This window comes from Heterocephalus glaber, unplaced genomic scaffold, assembly GCF_053883595.1.
Source record: "Heterocephalus glaber isolate CG9 unplaced genomic scaffold, H.glaber_assembly_v1.0 deba00001498, whole genome shotgun sequence".
NCBI classification, from domain to species: domain Eukaryota; kingdom Metazoa; phylum Chordata; class Mammalia; order Rodentia; family Bathyergidae; genus Heterocephalus; species Heterocephalus glaber.
In genome coordinates, this window is record NW_028258321.1 from 6,791,692 (window position 1) to 6,812,901 (window position 21,210).

At 38.0% G+C, this 21,210-nt stretch overlaps 1 protein-coding gene across 16 annotated transcripts in view; it reads right to left on the reverse strand.

The window, feature by feature from the left end:
* Positions 1–21,210, reverse strand: part of Btrc (beta-transducin repeat containing E3 ubiquitin protein ligase) — a 187,148-nt gene that overhangs the window by 87,992 nt on the left and 77,946 nt on the right. Inside the window, exon 1 of one of the 16 annotated variants that reach the window (XM_087185810.1) lies at positions 16,618–16,701. The exons of 14 other annotated variants lie outside the window; for them this stretch is intronic. The gene's annotated coding sequence lies outside the window, so the exon portion shown is untranslated. Of the gene's footprint in view, positions 1–1,545; positions 3,853–16,617; positions 16,702–21,210 lie in introns of those variants that run through there. One more of the 16 variants, XM_087185809.1, reaches the window with a different exon arrangement.

Consider the following 21,210-nt stretch of genomic DNA (forward strand, 5'->3'; position numbering starts at 1 on the left):
CCTTGCAGCCTTATCTATGAGGAATCCAATAAACAGTGTTCTTAACTGCCTGGGTCAACAAGTTAAATTGTGTCTAATAAATTCTATTTGAGAGTACCTAGTTGATACAAGCAAGAATCATTTTTGGATGCTAAAATTAGCAGGTGAAAGTTTGACACCTGGCTGTACACTCTCAAAATATTTCTTCATAAGATATTTAATAGCTACAAAGGGAAAACAGTGACCTTACAGTGGAGAAATCTGGCAGACACCATCCTAACATTATGTGTCACCTGATATGATGTAATGAGAAGAAAATAGCATTCCTTCTAGGGTATCCTTGCCATAAACACAAAACCTAAATCGACTCATAAGAAAATATCAGAATAACCCAAAATGAAAATTACAAGTTACAAAATTATAAAATTACAAGACTGTTCTGAAGAAGAAGAAGATCAACAACAAAAGACAATGTTTTAGGTTAAAGCAAACCAAAGAGATACAACAATTTTGTGATTTAAGATTTTTTTTCCCCATAAAAAGGACTTATTGAGGCAACTGGAAAAAGATCTGAGCAACATCTGTAGATAACAACACTGTATCCATATTAAATTCCAGATTGTTTTCCCACTTTAAAAATTTACATACAGGAAAATTCACTCTTTTTGGTATATAGTTTTATGAGTTTTGACAAAAGTATACAATTGTATAACAACTACCATAATCAAAGTAGGAAACAATCCTAGCACTCCTAGACTCCCTTGTAATGTTCTTTTACAGTCAACACTCTCCCACCACCACTGAAAACCAGCGACTGTTTTAAGCCTAGTAATTTTGCTTTTTCCAGAATGTCATATAGATTGAATCATATAGCGTGCAAGCTTTTGTATCTGGTTTTGTTCACTTATCACAACATATCTGAGACCTATTCGTGTTGTTGAATAAGCTAGTATTTCTCTTTTATTGTAACATAGCATTCTACTGCAGGGGGACAGTATGCTTTATCCTTTCAATTTCCTGATTTGGATAGGTACACTGTAAATTACAAATTGCTCAGAAAAAATAATAAGAAAATGGATGTATAGCATTGTGCATGTATATATATAAACAAAATGTTAATATATTTGTACTTTCTAACATTGGTGAATCTATGTGAAGGGCATAAGGGTATATTCTTTGCACTACTGCTTAAACTTTTCTGTACATCTGAAATTATTTCAAAATAAATATTAAATTAAATAGTAAGTTAAATGTAGAATAACTTTTGTTAAGAAATGGGGAAAAGTCAGATAAGTAAAAGCTAAATCTTAGGGAGAAAATCTGCTTCAAATATAATTAAAGCATATTACATCTCACCACTTAATCGTAAGTCAACCCTAAGCAAACCTGGCTGCTGAGAATAACCCATTCCCAACACTGACTCGGAATGTTTCAACAGACTGTGGTTGTACCTCTAGAGTAACAACATTCTACAAACAGCAGAATCATATTGAAATACTTCTGAAAAAGATTCTATTATGTTACCTTTTACATTAACTGGAATAGTTATTTCTTAGCCTAGCTTACCTGCTAAGAATGAAAAGGGGCAGTTTGAGTCTCAGTGATACCTGCAAACAGAAGCTTTCAAGTTTTAACACCAGTGGACATGAATAACAGATGCTTGGTTAAAGCAAAGTCAAAAATGAAGTACTGCTCATCTGATGCCTGAGATGTCTGGGATGAATTTTGGATAAAATGTTGTCAGAAGTAACTGGGAATGAATTAAGAAAGAAAAAGTGATCACATAAAAAGTAATTCAGATGCTAAACTCAAAATCAATACACTTTTACCATTTAAATTTTCCTCCCAACTTTTTTTTATCCCAGATGTAAGTCCTCAGAGTTAGCTTTTGCTTATTTTTTTTCAACATATCTAATTTCCAGTCTAAAACTTTCCTTTGAATTGTATTTTTTAATAGTCTGACTGTATTTTTGCATTCCCAGACCCTCAACATCTCTAACGGTGCTATTAGTATTGAGATCACTCCCTGACACCCTTGCCTACTGTGCATCTGACACATGCTGGTATACACTTGTCAGAATCATTCTGAAAAGGTCACTTCCCTGCTCAAAAATCTTTTCTAGCTTCCCCACATATACAGTATAAACTCAAAATTCTTAAGAGTAGAGCAACCATAAACTGACCAATTCCAACACTCTATCAAAGTGTCCGTATTATTTATGTGACATTATTATTCACCAAAATAAGGACAACACTCTTGTCTGTGCTTTTGCTAACTCTATCCCTCCAGCCTTCTTTCCCAACTTCTGCATCCACTAAAATCCTCGTTCAAAAGTCAACTAAAATAATTTCTTTCCCAAGAATCCTATGCTTATCCCCTGCTTCTAGTCCTCAGTTAGAATTAATTTCCCTGAATTAACACTTCATTTCCAATTTGGCACTTTATGTCAGAAGTGTATATGAACACGCTTTCCATTCCCACTCTTCCTTCAGGGCAGGGCCAGTTCCTTTTTCACAGTCATATTCCAGTAACAACAGTAAATGAGGATAAGGTATGAGTTTCAAATTTTTGTTGAATGAATACTATTGTCAAATTAATCTTGCTTAAACACCACTAATGTAATGGTGATCTTTTCATCAAAAACTTTTAGTGGCAGGGCGGGGATTTAGCTCAGTGGCACCTCGCCAGCCTCTCAAGTGCAAGGTCCTGAGTTCGATCCCCGTATCAAAAAAAGAAAGAAAGAAAAGAAAACTTTTAGTGGCTCTTGGAATCTATGTATCAAAAACGAAGTTCATGCTTTGGTTTTCTGGGCCTTCCATAATTTTCTGTCATGTTACAGCCCAGTTACTTCTCCCAACATATATTTTCTGCCCTAGTTAACCAAGTCTCTCCATAAGCCTCATAAACACGTGATCTTATCTTGATACTTGCAGTCTGGAAAGACCCTTAATTCCAGCCTAGTTCACTTGACAATTACAAACACAGGAAGATCACTTCATCTAATCAAGTCCCATACAGCCTTAAAATAAGGTTCAAATGCCACCCTCTTTAAGAAACCATGCAATTACTCCATCTTACTCTACTGGAAATTCCTTAACATTTCTATCTTGATTCACACAATCTGGCACTTAATTAGATACAGTTTTGCACTGTTAACTCTAAATTAACCAGTAAGAAGAAAACCTTCTTGAGAAAGGTCTTGTAGCTCCCTCTACCTGCCAACACATTACATTCTATACAAATAATAGATGCTCAATAAATAATTCAAATCCTACATCCACACTGTCCAGTTAGCTTAAAAGTGGTTTCCAGGACAGCAGAGAAACTTCAGGAATAGCCTAAAACTACAGTCCTACTGTCCCACACCAATAACGCCAGCATGATCATTCAAAGTGGGAGTTAGTAAGCTCAAGCTTTGAAGCATATTTTTTCAAATAGTTTTACTGGTACACAAGCACACCCATTCATCTACCTTTTATCTAAGGCTGCTTTCACCTTACATTAGCCAAGATAAGCAGTCGTAACAGAGAGTCTATAGCCCACAGGCTCTCAAATGCTTATTATTTGGCCCCTTTGTAGAAAAACATTGTTAACTCTTGACTCATGAGGAAAAGTTCTTCTGTGGCTAACCAGAGCATTCCTAACTTTCCAGAGGTTTTGTTTTGTTGTGTTGTGTTGTGTTTTTTGGTTTTGTTTTTGGCCCAAACAAGAAGTAAAGATGTTTTGATGGCAGCACACAGCAGGGTCACAGCTGGTGTAATATTCTCCAAGACTCAGTAAATGGTGTATTTACTGTTATCAGTTATCTGTTTGAACACACAATTCCTGATGTCATGGATAATTAGGAGTTGACTCTATAATCACAGGAAATCTAAATTACTCAGTGACCGAAAGTTAAAGCACTCATAATGACCTACAAGCAATCTTAGTAGGTATTTTATTCAAGGTTGGATGGTGCAAGTCTGAGCCAGCTTGTGCTGAATAGCACGCCTGTTATAAGTAAGTAAACTACCATTTACAAGACTAGAAGTAACATTTCCACCTGTCACAGCCTTCACTGGGGAGAACCCAACGGGCTCTAGAACTGGGGTGATCACGTCACTTTAGCAGAGCAAGTGACTTGCGTTGGATCATAACTGAGTTTTAACCCGTGTGAAAAGTGGATCAGCAGGCAGAATGGCAAATACTGAGGCCAATTTCTGGTAACTAGCTGCAGACATCATATAGTTCCCTTTCCTGCCAAGTTGGTAACTAGCGTTTTCCCCCCAATAACTTGTTATGTGGCTTGGAGCTAATTATAGCCTCCAAATACACATGATTTGCAATTTACAAAAACTGTGTTTTGTTTTGTTTTAAGATGAGGTCTTGCTTTGTAGCCCAGGCTGGCCTTGAACTCACAGCGATCCTCCTGACTCAGCCGCCCGAGTGCTGGGATTACAGGTGTGCACCACCACGTCCTGCTGATTTATTAAAATAGGAACAATTATTCTTTTAGACGGTTAAAAGATAATTTAGTCACATGCATAAAATTATTCAAACTCCATAAAGTGACAAAAACTGGGTGTTTAAATACATTTTAATTAATCCTTCTAGGACACGAAGGGGAAAGCTGAGGTTATTTAAGTTTAGAAGCTGATTAAAGAATCTCACTACTCAAGAACCAAGGAAGACCCGAAGTACATATATGTCCTCATAACATAATGATCTCCGATATATTTTCATTCACTGTTTTCTCCAGCACATCATTTCACATAATTAAACCACAACACACCGAAGTCTCGTACAGCCCTACACTTCAACAGGCTCAACAATTTAATCTTTCAAGGAGTGCTACTACTTAGTAATGCAGTATACCAACCTAAGCACCGTGCTAGAAACCAGTCAAAATGAAAGCACTCACTGGGACAAGCAAACAGGACTTTCATTAGTACTGCCTTACTCCCTGTGATAGGAGTCAAAAAACTGCCAAGGAGGTTTTTTTCTCCTTCTGATACATGGCCTGACACTAATTATAAAACATTACAGATTCGGCCTTTCTCAAAATGCAAAGGGATTGTGTGTATCTGCAAAGAACAACTATTTTTTATGCTTCCAAATTCTTAATCCTGTTTGGAGCTGTCAGTGGGGGTTAATGGAAGCCTTGGATAGGAGAATTCCAATCTGGTTGGCAGATGGATAGGTTGGTTATAGCTGCATAACTATGTCTTGCCTGCAGGCACAATTCAGAACACTGTTAAAGCAATATAAAGTCTCTGTCAAGCTGAACCATTTGGATCAGTAGCAAGGAGAAATAATAATAAAAAAGAAGTTCATTTCTGGGCCTTGTGCATTTATGCTAGTATGCAGAAACTGATTAATTGTCATAGTGTGCTGGTCCTCTATACCTCAGATTTCTACTTCTGGAGGAGATTTTGCATGCTAATATAATCATTCTCCCTCTTGAGACATTAGCAAATAATCAAATGAAAAACAGGATCATAATTTACTGAGATTCGAGCAATTCTCTATGCAAATTTGACTTGTTATTGCTGCTGCCTCGTTAATCTGAATGCCTTTGACAAACTCCTTTGATTTATGAACTCATGACAACTCCAATGTGTATATATTTTGCTAGATTGACATTATCATTAAGAGTGGGTGGACTGAGCTCACATGAATGGCTGATTTTACTCGCTGGTGTCTGCTGCTCAACAGCTGAGCATCTCCTCCTCACAAAGCCCCTGAGCGGCAGGCTCTTCTCATCTTCTCATCCATTCATCATCTCGATGTTAATTGGCCCAGGCTTTAAGCAAATTTTCAACACGATTTAAAGGCACGATGACACTGATTACTGACCCTCTGCCATACGGTGCCTATTGATTAACCTGACAGAGATGATGAGCTTGAGGGAAACTAGGTGTGTGGGGATCTCGGGGGAAAATGTATTGTCTATGCAGGCAAACACTTGTCATTACCTCACAAGCACAAAATTTGCACAGCACAAAATCTTAAAACACACTACTGCTTTAACACCTACAGCTACCACAGAAAGTGCTTTCTGTGTTCAGAGATACTACAGGTATGCTATGTCAAAGCACATGACTCTGATGGCTGTCTTTCAAACCAATTATGTTTGTGCTGGCTGATGTATATAATGTATTTTAGTTAAACTAGAAGAAAGTACTGGGTAGCCTGGTACTGTTACATCATCAGAAAACTACAAGGATGGGGAAACAAACTAAATTCTTCAAAACAGACAAGAAAAGGAAGGATTAAAATCATCTGCTGCCATCCTATTTCTATAAACAAGCTCCCATTCTAACTACTTTTAAAAGAAGAGATACTGTCAAAGAGAAAGAAAATGTCCATTGGATTTTACAAATTTTGCTTTCTGTTCTTTTAATACTGTTACCTGATTCTAAATGCCGAACTATTCACAATGCAGAAATTACCGAGTATTTTTATATAAAGCAAAATAAGAATAAGTCTAACGAACATACTCCCTTAAATTCTTTACTTGCCCATATTCAATAATATAACACAAACCCTTTAGAGAAATTGTGCAAGATCTGATGTTAAGCTTCATAGAATCTATCTAAATGCTTCATTATTAAGAGAAGAAAATACTGTATGAAAGTTCATAATTGATAGTTACTGAGCACATAGATCAGTAACAAAAATCTGCCTTAAGATATTCCTAGCTGCGCAAATTTCTATAAGCAAAGTCATGCAACACACCATCAGGGATCAGACAAAAACCACCCTTAGATAGGGACGGTTATTATTTAAAACAAAGCCAACAACATATCCTCCCTCTGGCCACACATATCACCTTGTTTACTTACGAGTCCTTGGGGGACAGCCAATATACAATTTTATACACGGAGATTTTGGAGCAACACTAACAGTTATTTCAAAGCTAAAATAATAGAAAACAGAACAAACAGCCCAGCTGTAGTGCCTATTACAGTGACATGGGCTGTTAATGTAAGAGATCAAATGTTTTTCAAGTCAAACAGCATTGGTGCCTGTTATACTGGAACATGCAGCTTACTCCCTAAAAGCCTGCCTCCTGCTCTTTTAAGATAAACAAGCTCAACTAAGCACTGAGATGCTCTGATAAGAAGACTACAGATGAACTCCACCAGGGAGTGACAAAGCCAGGGCATAAATGAGCAGTGCTGCCTTGGTCAACTTTCAAGTCACTGAAAGCATCACAGTAAACCATTTTAATATTTTTCCATTAAAAATCTAGCTATAGAACCTAAGTTTTCAGCAGGACATTTGGGGATCCCCTCCCTACAAAATAGCTAAAACAGTTGTCTGTTTTGTGAAGAGATATTACACAGCTGTCTGAACATACTCACCTTTGTGACTTCTTAATCAATGGTCTGAACATCAATTTAGCAATGACTTGGGAGTATATGAAAGAGTTTATAATTATGTTAATATCCTCCACAGCAGAAGCAATAGTCCATTTAAACTAAAGGTTTTTTGGCTTGAAAGCCATAAATCTAAAACAAACAAAACTTTACACCTTACCCTTTCAAATATGCATTTTTTTTACATTTTATTCTGCTTAACATGACAATGCAGTCACTAAACCACATTTATTTATAACAAAGTGGCTTAATATTTAAAAATCCCAACTAGGGGCCTAGGGATGTAGCTCAGTGGTGCCATGTTGCCTGGCAAGCACAAGGTTCTGAGTTCCATCCCCAGTACTGGGGGAGTGGCAGGGGGAATCCCAAATAGGCTTGAAAAGTAGACATCTCTGTATCACTTCTCAGAGCAACAGAATTTCATATATATGTTTACAGCGGTTTAACTATAACAATGCAGAATGCTAAAGTAAAATGAATTTAAATTTACCATGGGGATTTGGGATAGAAAGGCTTCCATTAAAAAAGCCAAGCATTGGGCCAGGGATTTAGCTCAGTGGTTTCACCACCTACTGTGCAAGGACCCGAGTTCAATACCCAGTACCAAAAAAAAGAAAAAAAAAGCCAAGCATACTTATCATGTGAACAAAAACAAAACTAACTTAAATTATTTTGCTTACCTTAAATCTACATGAATCTTTTTTTTTTTTTTTGGTACCAGAGATTGAACTCAGGACCTTGCACTTGCAAGGCAGGCGCCAGAACCACTGAGCTAAATCCCCACCCCAAATCTACATGAATCTTAAAGAATGTTGTTCTCCTTCAAGTTATCATCACCCCTCATTATATTTAGGACAGATCCTTCCCTATCATTATTTTTTCTTTTTGCTGTCATATTTATAAATAATATTTCATCCAGGGATTCTCCTATAGCTCTGTGTAAGTTAAGAGGCAAACATTTGCTTCTACTAATAAGAACATCTGGTTATTTTTGTAACTGAAAGACATCTGCATTATGTTTTGATTTCTCAAAACTGAGTTGAGAACTATAGAACCCTTAGGATGTGCACCAAAATGCTTTCTAATGAATTGCTATTTCCTTCATTCTTTTTTTTTTTTTCCTGCAGTCCACAGCTCTATTGGAATTTCCTTTCTGGCCAAGCTCAAAATGTTTTAAATCATTCTGCTGGGCTCTTTGCTTTTGGTTCTCAATGTAAAGCCAGCTACAAGCCCCCAATTTCTTTCATTCTTGTTCCTGAGTTGTCTTGTTTTTTTTACATATCATCCTTGTTTTGGAAGGAAAATACCATTTTATTACAATTTAACAACATTTTGAAAGAAATTTAAGGTTTCTTTAACTTGGTAAACTGTTTTTATGATCAAATGGAAATAAACTATCCCAACTAAGTAAGTATATTTCCGAAAACCAGACCAGACCAGGTTAAGATTTGTGTTTAGGTATATATTTCTACTGTGAACTGCCCCCTTACTTAATCATTCTTTTACATTCTCCTTATTAAGAAGTGTTATTCTATTATGTTATTATTATCCTGTGCTCTTTCCCACTAATTATACAGATTCTTAACATCTTTTTGGGTCGTTAAAATTACAAATATCAGGGCTGGGGATTCAGCTCAGTGGTTTCACTGACTGCTGCGCAAGCACAAAGACCCGAGTTCAATCCCCGGTACCAAAAAAAAAAAATTACAAATACCATTCCCCTCACTGATTTTTGTAAATTTCTACATATGCTAGCATAGGTGTTGAAGGGTATGCTGTACAGAACGGGTATAGGGTGAACACTTGTAATTCCAGCTACCTGGAGGCAGAGGCTGAGGAGTAGCCTGCTCCACCTAGATTTTCTCTCAAAGTAAAGCAGAAGGGCTGGCGCGATAGTGTGGTGGTGGATCACCCCAGGTCTGATCCACAGTGAGACACACACACACACACACACACACACACACACACACACACACCACAAAAACAAAAGAATGAGGATCTATTTTAAAACAATAAGCCATGCACACACTATAAAATTCCCACTATCCTCTTAAAATACTAAGTAGACTAATATATTCCTTATTCAGGACACTGGAGTTTAACATCTTAACTTTTGTTTTTACTGTAAATCCTGCTATCTTATTTTCTTTTCATCTCCGCTACAAAAGTCAAAAAAACTAAAATGAGATAAATTACATTTTTAAACAGAAAACAATGAATATAACTTCTATTGCCTGCATTCTGTAGGTCTCCAAGACACTAAGATAGCACTGGCCTAAATAATTTAAAATTTAAGTGATAAGCCTTCTATTTCTGCAAAGTCAAAGGTTACACCCAGCAATTCATGTCTGCCAATTTTTCATCTGTTATTACCAAACAACAAAATGAAAATAAGCCCAAAACAGGCCGGGGGATTTAGCTCAGTGGTGCTGCCACAAGTGTAAGATCCAGAGTTCAACCCCCAGTACCGGGAAAAAAAAAAAAATTCACACCTTGTAGATGTTATTTGGGAAGATGGACTAATTTTATTGCCCCAGGAATAAACAATCTTGATATAAGATTTTTGTTGCTTAAAACAATTTTTGATGAGTAACAGATTTTAAGATTTTTCTTTTTCTCCAGTAGAGAAATTTTTTTTTCTGTAACAGTGCAAATAGTTTCTTCTTTTAAAAGAGTATGTTTGTACACTATTTTTTTTTCTTTCTCCCCCCACCTCTAGTACTGAGTATGGTATGCTCTCTGAGCTACAGTCCCAGTACTTTTATTTTTTGAAATTGAGTCTTGCTAAATTGCCCAGGCTGGCCTCAAACTTGTGATCCTCTTGCCTTGGCTTCTTGGGATTACAGGTATGCACAACTGTAACTGGCAGTTTGTGTATTACTCTAAGAAAATTCTTTTTTCTGGAGACAGGTCTTTCTATGCAGTTCAGACTGGCTTTGAACTATGTATCCCAGGCCGGGCTTGAACTTGCTGCGATCCTCCCTGGCTCAGCCTCCCGAGTGCTAGGATTATAGGCATATGCCACCACCACGTATGGCTTAAGAAAATTATTATCTTAGGCCTATAGCATTGTAATTTTGGAATCCTAGGGAATAACTGTATACCTTCATCTTCCATTTTATTAACCACATAGAATTTAACTTTTCTGATATCCTACAATTAGTTTATGCTATCATTATTTTGACACTATAACTGCCCACCATCTAAAGAATCATAAGAGGGGCCGGGGATTTAGCTCAGTGGTTTCCACCGCCTGCTGCGCAAGGGCAAGGACCCGAGTTCAATCCCCGGTACCAAATAAACAAAAAACAACAAAAAAAGAATCACAAGAAACTTACATTTTACTCTCTTAAAATTATAAGTCACTACAATTATCAAAAGCAAGTTTCACTATCATTTAGTAGGAGTAAAACATTTTCTTTGGAAATATTAATGATGCTTTGTTGATTACAGAAAACAATAAGTGAGGAACAACGTTCCTGAATTCTTTCATCTTTATCACCACCTCAATTTTAAAGTGGTTATTTAATGATCATTTTAGCATTGAAGTGAAAAGCTGCTAATTTTAATGATTTTTAATAAAAATCTGTTATTAGCTATCATCAATAGCATTTCATTGTGTTTTGTGGGATTAAAAAAAACTACTAACTTCTGGGTTTGACAATGGATGATTGGTGTGACAGATAATAAACGTTAATTTTAATACCACTGTGCTTATTCTTGCAGTACAGGAGTTGTGAATTTCAAAATGGCCAATTCTGGTATTAGTCTGTCCTGCTAAAATTCCCTCTTGTGGAAAGCAGTGTATGTCTTTTGTCCCTGTAGAGAATAAAAAATGGTTGACTTCAAAACCAGTTGCTATTGGGACTGTTGTACAAAGGACATGCTGGGTAGTGGTCAGTAAAGAAAGCAGTCATTTCTAAATGCCAGTGGTTCCCAACATCTCCTTTCCTTTTGAGTGGAATGACATCTGGGAGCACTGACTGGTGGGTCACTCGACCCACAAGGACCCACGAAAGGTTTCAGGAATAACAAAGGTCATGTAATTGTCAAAAGAGCATTAGCCATTCAATCATAATGGATAATTAAATGACCTACATGGTTCCTGAAATAGCAGCTCTATATTTGGCCTACTGCTTGCGTCCCTCAAGATAAGCTACTCGTCTGGTCTGCCTTGACCTGCCAAAGTCCAGCCTGCACCCTAAAAGTAGCTGCGTGCTGCTACTGCTTTGTAACCACCCCACCCCCACACCCGCAGCCATGCCTCAGACCATGCTTCCAAGAGGACACACAGTTTAAAAACCAATCTTGTATCCTTCTCCCTCTTGTGCTCTCTGGAATACAAATAAATACAACAAAGAAAAAAACTTACAAAATTCCTGGTTTAGATCTTCAGGGGATAGAAGAAACATAAGAACTATACAGAAGGAAAAGTTACAATTTTTAAGAAGTTTTGTTTATATGCCTTCAAAAATTTTACATATGATTATAAAACTAGGGATTTTTTTGAGTGTGGGGGGAGTAAGTCATTAAAACTCCAACTGCCTAGACTGCATTTTTGATGGTGTGGGTTTTTAGACTCTTTCCTGGCCTAGTTTTTAGTCCCAACAGAAAGCAAACTGTCTCAACAAAATAAAATACACATGGCATCTCAGTTGTTTATACAACAGCAGTAGCAAAAGGAGTAATAATCTCACTTCAAATTTTCATCTCTCTGAATAATAGTTCAACAGTTTCACTACATTACTTGATTAGACGATACAACCAAATAGCAACCAGCTGCATGTAATAACAAAAATCCTAGAGAATTTGCTTCTTTAGGAGGAAAAGCTCTGCCTGTGGCTCTAGATGTAGAGTAGCAGCATATCTAGCAAACCCTACAGAAAGAGGCAAGGGACTGGGATGTGAGGAAAAAAGAGCTCACATTTAGAATACCTTGGAGACCAGTAGGATTTTTCCGTTTCCACAGGAAATTATGTAGCTGGAGGCTACCAACCTACCCTCATCTCTTACTAGTACATGAATGGTTTATTAAACCTAGAACATATCTGTTTTAGTTAACTTCTGGGGGGGGGGGGTCAGAGGGGGAGAAGAGAACAAAATGTACTTAAATGCTGAATTTTTTCTCCAGGCTGAATGCCTTTCATCCAGTAAGACATTCAAAGCAGTGACCCAGCAAATGGACTGAAAAAGCAATCTTCCGTCCCAGTGCCACATTATCATTCCTATTCAGTATTCTCCATGAGATATCTCAATCAGCTGTGTGTAAGTGACAACGCAGCCCATTGCTGGGTTAATTAAACATTTGACTTTAACACCCTCCCCATCATTAAGCAAATAAAAACAGATAATTCAAACTGCACTTCATCCTCAGGGTACACAACACACATGTCAAAATTAAGAGAGTCCAAGGCCTCTGGGGAATTCTGTAGGGGCTATAATCAGTTTAAATCTTATCTGGTTTATCAATTATTCTATTGATTAAACCAAAGTGATTATACACAACTCCTCTGCCACATGGGATTGATGTAACAGAGCAAGAAAATAACTCCAGGAGGTTCCAAAATGATTTAAAAAGAGACCAACAGACAAACCAATAAGAGTCGATTATTACATACCAGTGATCCATATACTGAAGAGTTGATTCTTAGTTTCAGGCGGGTAAAGTGAACTGTTTCCAATCACCATGTCTCTCTGTTAAACCTTACAGCTGGCTTGAGTAAATTTATGTTGTGGAAGATCAACATATTTTCTACTGATTTAAACAGAAGCTAGCACATTCAGCAGTTGAGCTATATTTTATAGATACTGACCCTTAGCTCTAACAAAGAGAAACTGAAATATGGACAACTAAATTTTTTTCCAATTTTCTTACCTATGTGTATGTGACCAATAACATGCAGGAATAGGAGGAATACATTGGAGAGCTGATTCTCCTATTCCAGTTCCAAACCACAATATGCCTGAAAAACAGAACCTAAGAAATCAGAAAGACTTTACCACAGATACACCGTCATGACTCCTTTTATTAACTAACTAAAAGGGCAAGTATATTCAAAACTGTTAACACTGAAAATACAAAGCTGTATTTTCAAATGAAATGGTAATATTGAAATCCTAGCATATAGTTTGTACCAGCCACAATTTAGACGCCCTCTTGCCCAATTCGCTGTGTAATACCCTTCAAGTGTGTAGGACCCTTATCATCTCAACGCCATGCATACATATCTATGCATACTGATCTTTTTTACAATCAGGAGGGGGCTGGGGATTTAGCTCAGTGGTTCTGGCGCCTGCCTTGCAAGTGCAAGGTCCCGAGTTCAATCCCCCAGTACCAAAAAATTAAAATAAAATAAAAAATAAATAAAAAGAGGAGGGGACTTACACTCTGCACCTGAATCTGTGTACCCCTAGCCATGCTCTTCAGAAAGGAAATCTGTCACTGCTCTGTTGGCACTACATGTGCCTTCCACCATAATTTAACTTAGCTACTTCAGATTTTTTGCTTTCAGGAAGACTAAGAACACTGCATTAGCATGCTGTATTCTACATTCACCACCAGAAATACTGAGGGTGCTATTTGTAATTGTATTCTTTTTAAGAGGTTTGTTCTCTGCAGCTGTTTTCTGCTTGCAGTGTATTTTGTGTAATCAGCACATCATCATAAATACATTGGCTGTTCCCCTGAGGGTAGCTGTCAGTGTTTAATTTACAGAACAACCTGGCCAATGTGAATTTTAACACTACAGCACTATGGCAAGGAGTTACCACATTCTGTGAAAAACAGGTTTCTATGAATTTTTATACCCAGAGCTGGTCCCAGGACAATTTGGGTTTTAGAAACAGACTGTTTAAAGAAGCAGATCTGTACCTTGTATGCAGTAGACTCTTTCCCACTGATAGCCTTAGAAGAAGCCCCAAACCCTCTAACCCCAAGTGGGTACTACCCATAGTTCCACACAAGAACTGAAAATCTATGTCTGGTAGGAGGCACTGTTAACAAATGTTACCTGCCTCTCTTTAAGCTATATTTGTAGAACTACCAAAAACACCATTGCTCCCTTAGATGGTGTAAAGGCAGAAGAAAAAACTGTTTAAGAGACAAAGTATTTTAAAACACTTGAATCACTCTTTTCTGCTGAAATGAGCTACATCTGATATGAATATAGTACTTCCCTAGGGCTGCTATTAAACCAAATCGCAATCTCAATGGGAGGGGGGTTGAAAGTTATTAACAGTAGTGTATCCACCCCAAATGATGCACAGTGGCTGGCACATGGGTTTAAATAAATGTCTAATGAATAAGTAAAAGTTACTTGAGGGCAGTGTCTGAATCTTATTCATGCTCAATATTTTGTATAGTACCTTCTGTATACTAAATGGTATACAGAGGGTACTCAGAAGTGAATGGAGTTGTGGCTAGTGATGAAAGGCCTCATTATTCATAAAGCTTTAGATCTACATGCTATCAAAGCCATTTTCTAGCTCACTAAAATGTTCTCAAAGGCCTGTATAAAAAGTTCACATCCTATTTTTGTCATTTTAATGACAGCTACTTGTACAAGAAACCTAAGTAGTTCCTACTTCCAGTACTGGGGACTGCACCCAGGACCTTTACCCGGGTGGCCCCAGGACACCCCCAGCCCTTTTAAAGACAAGGTCACATTACATCGCCCAGTTGTCCAGGCTGGGCGTGAACTTGTGGTCATCCTGCCTCAGACCACCAGAATGCTGGGATCACAGGCGTGCGCCACAACATCTGGATGAAGCTCAATCTTACAATAAACAAACTTGCCTATAAAATACTGATCTTTTCAAACATTTTAATCATGAAAATGACTGATTAAAACTTTTTTATGCTTTATACTTGTTTGATTTGATAAAACTGAAGGAGTTCATTTTAAATTATCTCTTTTCTATTATTGACATAGTAGTCTATACACACATATATGTTCCATAAATCAAGTGATTATACAGATGTATTTTTTAGTTAAGGTCTATTTTACAAGTTAGAATGCCTAGAGTCAAATGAATCAAAATAGTTCATGCTGGATTTGTTCTCAGTGTATTTGCTTTTAATGTTGTACAGAATTATATTTTTTCTATAATAATTTTTCATATTCTGTAAGCATAATCATATACATTAGATCTCACAACTTCTTTAAACTGACTGACCTCAATATTTCTGACAACCAGAAAGGTCTATTTAGGAACACAAGTAAACTCTCTTATCATTCATCCTCTCTATTATACCATACATTTAAGAGAGTTACACATTTTTTTTCTTTTTGGTACCGGGGATCGAACTCAGGACCTTGCGCTGGAACCACTGGGCGAGATCCCCGGCCCTTATACCATACATTTAAAAAATGAGTTCCTGGGCTGGGGATTTAGCTCAGTGGTTTCGCCACCTGCTGCAAAAGTGCAAGGACCTGACTTCGATCTCCGGTACCAAAAAAAAAAAAAAAAGTGAGTTCCTTTTTACATTTATGTCATGTGAAAGGAAAAATAAGAAAGAACATGATTGTTATCTTTTTTTTTTTTTTTTTTGCAGTCCTGGGGATTGAACTCAGGGCCACTCTACCAGCTAGGTCCATTTTTTATTCTGAGACAGGGTCTCAGTAAGTTGCCCAGACTGGCCTTCACCTGTGACCTTCTTGTCTCAGCCTCCTGAGTAGCTGGGATTTACAGGTGTGCACCACTGCCCCAGCTCCATTATCAATTTTTATTTTTTCAACAATTAAAGGTTAGAAATTTTTACTTCTGTTGAATATTTGCAACTTAGTACTTCAAAAAAAAACCCCTTTATACCTAAAAAACCTTTTAACTTTTAATGAAGAAATTTATCACTTTCTTTTTCAGTTTAGAAATACATCCCAGAACCTTTTGAACTAAATCAGATGGGGTTAGACTGAGGTCACGCTGTATCAGATGACTGCATTCCCTTCTTCAGAGACCATGGAGTAGTTCCATGGGCTGCCATTAGATAGCAGCACAGTACACACCATCAGTCATGTCTCTTACAATCTCTCCCATTAAGCTTGGAATGATGTTACACACACACACACACACACACACACACACACACACACACACAGATTCTAATTCAATTAGTGCAGTCGGCAACTCCAGAAAAGAGTAATTCAATTAGTGCATTGTGGAGCTCCACAATACCTCTAAGCAGATGTTCACCATTTTCAGGAACTGGAGCTAGGTATAAAATACCTGTACCACTCAGCTATGCCACTACTTTACGTCATTTGTCAAAGTGCTTACATGTGTTTTTCTGGCTTCAAAGAAAAGGTAAGGAGACAAATCCCAGGCTAAGTTCCTAGAGATTTTTTTCCATCATCCGCATCAAAGAAGTATGTGCAATTTCAGGCTGCAGTAAATAAACGACATTATGCAAATTATGTTCAAACAAAATGTATCTATATTGTATTTTACACTAGTACACAATTTATTACTGGCACTTTATGTCCAAGAAAGTGATACAGAGGATCAAACCTAAGCCTTCCACATGCCTGGACAGAGCTTTGCTACTGAGCTGTATCTCTAGCCCTATTGCTCATTTTTTGCAGTGCTGCCACTAGTTAATGCATGCCATACTGTAGTAAGGACAGGTTCTTGGTCAGATGTGTTCACAAGAAAGGACAACTAGTGTGAGGTATGGTGCCATACACCTGCAGTCTGAACACTCCGGAGACTGAGGCAGGAAGATCACCGAGAGTTCAAGGCCAGGCTGGGCTACACAGTGAGTTCAAGGCCAGTCTGAACTGCGTAGTGAGACCCTGTCTCAAAAAAAAAAAGACAGGGGCCGGGGATTTAGCTCAGTGGTTTCGCCACCTGCCTCGCAAGTGCAAGGTCCGGAGTTCAATCCCCGGTACCAAAAAAAAGACAATGAGAATGAGAGCACCAAAAATAAGAGGTTATAATGGTAGAAGTGATTACTGATGTTTTCCAAACACTAAGCAAACCAGAACATTTAATTTTGGGGAACAGATGATATAAGAAACGTGCTGGCTACCTTTGAACACAAATCCAATCATTCTTCAGTATTGGAAGCATGGTTCTGGCACACCCCTGACTCCAGCAGATACCAAAATCCACAGATGCTCAAATATCTTACAAAATGCCAGAGCATTTGTACATAACCTCTGCATATCCTCTTACATACTGCACTTTAAATTGTGTCTAGACTACCTATGATACATAATAGAATGTAAACAGCACAACATAATATTTAATATTTTCCAATTCTATATTAAATATATATCAATTATATAATTATAATTAATATTTTCCAGTTATTTTCCAATATTAAATATAAATATTTCCCAATATTAAATAGCTATTTAAGGAGTAACAAAAAGGAAAAAAGTCTGTTACATGTTCAGTGCATGTTAACTACATGTCAGGTCTGCAAATGCCTGAACCGTAAAGTGTGGAACCCACAGATAAAGATGGCCAGCTGTACCAACTGTATATGAAAAAGAGAACAATTATTTTATAATACTATATAAGGCAAGAGTTAGAATCAGTGGGTAAATAAAAGTTTGGCTCTTTCTTGATGGAAATCTTTCTAACAGAAGCAAGAAAAAAAGAAACTAAGATACCTGAAGCTGTTGACCTCGCCAAGAGTAGTAGGGCTGAGTACAGATTAGATGATCCCCCTTCCAATGCTGAAAGTTCATGCTTCTATAAAGACACTAAGTCTCCCTGTGTTGTTCAGGCTGGCCTTGAACTCACTACATACCCCAGGCTGGCCTCCAGCTCACAGCGATCCTCCTAACTCAGCCTCCTGATCCTCCTCCTAACTCAGCCTCCTGATTGCTGAAATTACAGACATGCACCACCACACCCAGCAAGATGCTGGTTTTTGCTCAGGAGGCAAGGGTGGGGTTTAAGTAATAAAGCCCATTATGCAGGTGTGACTATACAAAAGCTCGAAGACTGTGAGGCATTTTCCACACAGTTGATGCATCAGTAATGTACCAAGAGAAAAAGAAATTTTGTAGTTTCTTGGTACTAGATTTAGGAGATTCCATAAATACACATATTTCTAATCTCATTTCTTATATAAACCCTTGCATTCCTCTTATTATTACAAGGTTGAAAAGAATGTCTTGTTTTCATTCATTTTCTGGAAATCAGCCAAAGAGAAATCAATTTCCAGAAGAATGGTTTTTGAAAACTGCCCCACAGAGTCAAGGCAGTGGGTTCTTATAGCTCACATGCAAATGCACATCAATATTTAGGCATCAAAACTACAGAGTACTACTTAAAAACAACAGTAACTAGTTCTTAACATAGCTTCCCTCTTACTTTCTGAACATTACATTTTTAAGAGAGGACATAATTCTGGCTATAAGAGAGCAAACCTTTATTTTACAAATACTATCTCCTCTCCTTTCAGGATCTTCTCAAAGTAGGTAGGAATTAAGAAATGCCACGGATGACTGAAACGGTTTTCCCAGTGCATGTCACTAGGTATTCACGACAGACAGCAGTTCTTGCAACTGGCACAGGTGAGGGCTAAATTAGTTATCTTTCAAATCATCTGTAAGAGCAAACTGAAATACTTTCAACAAAAACTCTTTTTCGTACTCTAGAAGAATTACAGTAGGTCATTCTCTGTTAAAATGTTACAGGTGTGGTGGCACACACCAGTAACCCCATCACTGAGGCTGAGACAGGAAGATCCTAAGGCCAGGCTGGGCAACTTAGACACTGTCTCAAAACTTTAAAATACATAAAGGGGCCAGGAGTACAGTTCAGTGATAGAGGGCCCTTGGGTTCAATCCTCAATACTGCAAAACAAAAAAAAAGGAAAAAAACCCACAACTTTATATGAAGATAAAAGAATATCAATAGCGCTGGATTTGTTGTTGTTTTGTGTTGTTTTTATAGCACTGGGGATTGAACTCTGGGCCTTTGCACTGAGCCACATCGCCAGCCCTTCAAGACAGGATCTTGCTAAAATGCCCAGACTGAGCTCATACTCACAATCCTCCTGCCCCAACCTTCCAGAGTACTGCAGTTAGTGTGTGCCACCACACCTGTCTAAATATTTGTTGTTTAAAACGTATTACAACTTAAAACAAGCAATAGAAACCTCATTCTCCCCCTCCCCCCGGTACTGGGGATTGATCCCAGAAACTTGTGAATACTAAGCAACCACTGTACTCTACTACTGAGCTAAATCCCTGGCCCTCTCCAGCTCTTTTTATTTCTTTTCTTTTGTTTTTTAAAAAGACAGAGTCCCCAGGCAGGCCCGTCTTGTGATGTTCCTTCCTCAGCTTCCTGACCAGCTAGGATTACAGATATGCACCACCACGCCCAGCCTAGAAACCTCATTCTATTACTAAAAAATATGTTCCAAGAAATGTGACAGCTTTTAGAAAAAAACTGTTTCTATTCATGTGTCATCAAGCTGTACTAAAACAAGCATAATAGTTTTTCCATATTATCTATTCATGTCCTTCTTACTAGAAATACAAATTTTGCTTACTTAAAAAACATTTTTCTTGAGCTAGGGATTTAGCTCAGTGGTTCTGCCGGCTGCCTCCAAAGCGCAAGGATCAGAGTTCGATCCCCGGTACCCCCCCACCCCAAATTTTATTTTCTTGCTACAATTTTAGTTTTTCACAATTTGACCACTTGTCAAAGGCACCAGATAATTAGAGTATTAAGTTAAATCAAGCCAGGTGTGTGGTGGCGCACATCTGTAATCCCAGCACTCAGGAGGCTGAGGCAGAAGGATTGCATCGAGTTTGAGGCCAGCCTGAGCTGCATAATGAGACCCTATCTCAAACAAAACAAAACAAGAGTAAAGTCAGACTGGGTTGTTTTTTATTGACTGGCAATACTGATACATGGAAGGCTATCAGTTTGATAAAACAATCCATGTCAATGCATCTCTTATCTTCACCCAAGACAGCCTTCCAACTTCCTGCTTCCACAAAAACAAAACTGGAACCTAAGGCAATTCTTCCCGACAAAAGGTTCCACAAACCCCAATGTTAATGTATTAACCCAACTTTAATCTCCTTGGCTCACACCTCACAGCCTGCATTTGTGTTTGAGGGTTATGTTTATTTGGTTCTACTGGCACCTCTTCTCTTTAACACTGTCCCTTTTCATGCATTTAAGGCAACTATTTCCAACCCTATCAATGAAAGCAGACAAGTGGGGGAGAAAGGAATGAACTGCTCACACCTCAAACAAGAAAGGTTGCTTAAAAAACCAAGTGTCACATTCTGACAGTTCAATATTTCATAGCCAATACAAGGAATGTGCAATGACACTGCAACTTTAAGTCTTTTCCTCTATGTCAGTCTCTTTCTCTCATTGTGATGCCGAAGGGAACAGCAATCAGAGTGGAGATGTTCAACGTGATAGAGGTCAGGACACCATTGGATCAGCGTGCCAGAAACACGACCTTGTTTATTTTTTTTCCCACAGTATTATTGTTTACAGGGTGCTTTGCTCGTGTACCTTGTGGTTCTTAGCTAAAAGATGAAATTACAGCCCAGGATGAAGCGCTCAGGCACACATCCAATTTGTGTTTCCATCTCAGAAAACAAAAAGCTTCTAAGGCCCTCAGGCTGCCATTCAAACTTGGAGGCTGACATTTTTAACAGCATGAACCAGAGACTGGCAGAGAGAATGATCTAATGCATTTCTGACTTGTCAATCAAAGATCTTACCTCTGCTGTCTTGTAAACAGTTGGGGGCTATCTAACTACATTCATAAACCTAGGGAGAGCTTGCTGCCAGCTCGGGTGCTGCAGCCACATGCTCTGGCTTCTATTCACCAAAATCATGATTCAGTTTTACAATCTCACTGTACGTAGTCCATAGGCACAT